This window comes from Frankliniella occidentalis, unplaced genomic scaffold (genome assembly GCF_000697945.3).
Source record: "Frankliniella occidentalis isolate FOCC.00 unplaced genomic scaffold, Focc_3.1 Scaffold2, whole genome shotgun sequence".
Taxonomy (NCBI): Eukaryota; Metazoa; Arthropoda; class Insecta; order Thysanoptera; family Thripidae; genus Frankliniella; species Frankliniella occidentalis.
This window is the reverse complement of record NW_026267132.1, coordinates 3199675-3202470: the sequence shown is the minus strand read 5'-3', so window position 1 is coordinate 3202470 and position 2796 is coordinate 3199675. Positions and strand designations below refer to the sequence as shown.

The 2796-nt window shown below is 55.9% G+C and overlaps 1 protein-coding gene across 1 annotated transcript in view; it reads left to right on the top strand.

The window, feature by feature from the left end:
- LOC113204406 (beta-alanine transporter-like) overlaps positions 1 to 2796 on the top strand; it is a 42621-nt gene that overhangs the window by 16868 nt on the left and 22957 nt on the right. The gene's annotated exons all lie outside the window — the stretch shown is intronic.

Below are 2796 nucleotides of genomic sequence, written 5' to 3'. Positions count from 1 at the left end.
CGCACGTCTCTCTACATCGTGCTCATTTTATTTGCGGGTCCAGCAGTCCGGCTGATGCGCGCTCCGTTCCGCTGGTCCCTGAATATGGATGAACACGCGGTCTCTCCCCGCGAGTATTGATTTGCAGCGAATACTTATTATTTCAGGAGGTGCACACTTTACGCTGGACGTCCCCCTCCCTCTCTCTCTCTCTCTCCCTTTTCCCCGGGCTCTGCTCGGCCGGTCCGGACCCCTCGCCCTGTTCACTTCTGTAAGAATGCATATACGGTACGCGAGTGACCGGTCGGGCGGGCGGGCGCTGGTCGGCATGCAGACCTCATGAATATTTGGAGGTGGATGCCGGCAATGTGCCTCTGGCCCTGGGCCGCTGCTCGCGCGTGGTACCGCCCCTCTCTACCCAGCAAAAGACAAAAGTTCCCTTGAATTTCGAGACCCCGGTCTTATGGAAATCAATGGCGTCGCCGAGTTTGTAGTCCGCCAGGGGTCGCGCTCGGTCGCGCGTACTTTGCAGTCATATGGTCTCCGCCGCCGGAGGGTCGACGGCCGGCCCCGCGTCGCTGCTCGGAGGTGGAATAGTTCATCACACCAGTGGAGCGTGGTTTCGAGCCGGCGCACCGGAGGGGAGGAAGGGCTTGCTCTGGCTGCTCCGCATTCTGCTGTCCTGCTGTCCCGGAGGCTGGCGAGACGCCAAAAAGCTCCCCGCCGAGCTCCTTCTCCTCCTCGCGCAGCCGACCATCAGAAAGTCGTCAGGAAATGACTCTTTTTTGGGGGGTATTATTTATTATTTTCTGTTTACCTTTGGTCGGGTGTGCCGCCGCGGCCGCCGCCACCGACCGCGCTCCTCGCAAAGGACGAATAGAAATGAAGCCGGTGCGCGCGCGGCGGGCCGGGTCTGTGATCAAACGAGAGGAAGAGCTGCTCCACCGCGCTGAAATGTGATGCGACGCGGGGCGGGGCGGGGCGGGGCTACGCGACCAGAGCAAAAGGGTTGCGAGCTGCCCACACACCTGCCCGCGCCGCCAGCCTAGTGTAGTGCGGGCACCTCCCAAACAATCGTCATCGAAAAGAAACGCGTTTTTCGTATCGCCTGAACGGAGAGCGCGGAGCAGCTGAGGCCGGGAGGAGCTGGGGGGGGGGGGTCTCATTTCTGCCTCACGGCACGGTGGTGGTGCGGCTTGTGCGAGGGGAAGGGAGAGAAGGGAACGACTGCAACGCAACCTTACTAACACCACCGCTGCGGATTCGATACACACAGACATATATATAGACGCCGGAAATTGTGGCGTCGTCGTCTGCTGGAGTGTGCGGAGGGCGCTGCGCGGTAGGGTGAAGACGGTGTCGGTAGGGTCTCGCCGAGGGGAAAAGGGGAGGGGTGGGGGAGTTTGGTTTGTCCCGGAGCAGTCACCGCGAGGCGCCCGCCCTCGCAGTCATTGCAAGGGGCATTTCAAAAAGTGTGTGACACACTGTAATTGCTTACGAACAACAACACAGGTTCGTGATGCAAAACAAAACTTTCGTAGCTTTACAAACTGAATGCTTTGCAACGTTACGAGCGCTCAACCGTTGTGTGCGGTCCGTAGTTCAGAGCAAGAGCGTTTGCAGGACCACATGCGAGGCTCGGGGATGATGATGGTCCCGAGTCCGACGGTGGAGACCTGCGCACTGCCTTTCGCCCCCGCCCGTGCCCCGTGCGGCCTGTGCGCGCACGGCTGTGGTACACCGCTAAATGTGACGGCTGACCGCGCTGCGGTCTGGCGCTCTCTAGTTCTGTATAAATGGCATGATGGCCCCTAAAAGCCGGCCGCAGGACGAGTGCCGGCAACTACTAGGAAATATATTGCGATTCCCGCGGGATTCCCAGTCACAATCCATGGATTGCACTAGTGCACTAGCAATTATTGAATGCGGTTTTTGGAAAGTGTGATTCCCACTAATTTTGACTGCCCGACCCCAACCGCAGCCGGTATTAAAAGTAAAAACGGACGTTGGCGTTTGAGGGGATCTTTGTAAATCTCTTGAACATGGTGACAGAGTAGTGTTAAAATATGAAGGCCGAAACAAAAACACAAAAAGAAGCAGAAGAAAAAAACCCGGAAAAAACAGGGAAAATAAAGACAATTTTGAATAAAGACCCTCATTTGTTTATTTATTTTCCAAAGTTAAAAGTTCCAAGGAAAATTTTCTGGAAGAACTTTATTTTCCGGAAAACTTTTAACTTTTTGGAAAATAAAAATCTCAAAGTAGTGTGGATCGCCGTCGTGGTCGTGAGAATTTTCCACACCGATGAAACCATTTAACTAAGTATAGTTGGTATCGACTTGACCCTTCAGCCTTTCGTATTAAAAGCCGATCCGGAAACAGCACAATCACTCGCGGGGCTCTTCTTGTTCACTTCAGTTTGAAATGGACTGGAATACCGACTTAGGGCCACGTCGTCGCTCAGACAAAAGGCTCAGCCCTGCTTCCCTGTTAACGGGGGGCGTTCGGCTGCTGTACCCTCTTCTCTCCCCCCCTCCCCTTCCTCTTCCGAAGACCGGCGTAGATCCGGTCTGATATCCCTGCAGCGGTGATTATATCAGGGGTTCCGGACAGGGGTGGTTGTATGTGTATGACGACGTGGTGATGTGGATGTGGTTGGTGGTGGTGGTGCTGCTGCCGCTGCACAGCAGAGATTCTTCCGAGCGTTAAGAGCCTAGCGGCCGAATCATAATGAGGATGTGGGGATGTGGGCTGGCCCTGGGGAGTGATTAGCTTTAATGGAAACCTGGTCCTAACCCGTCGCGCCCCGCCCCGCCC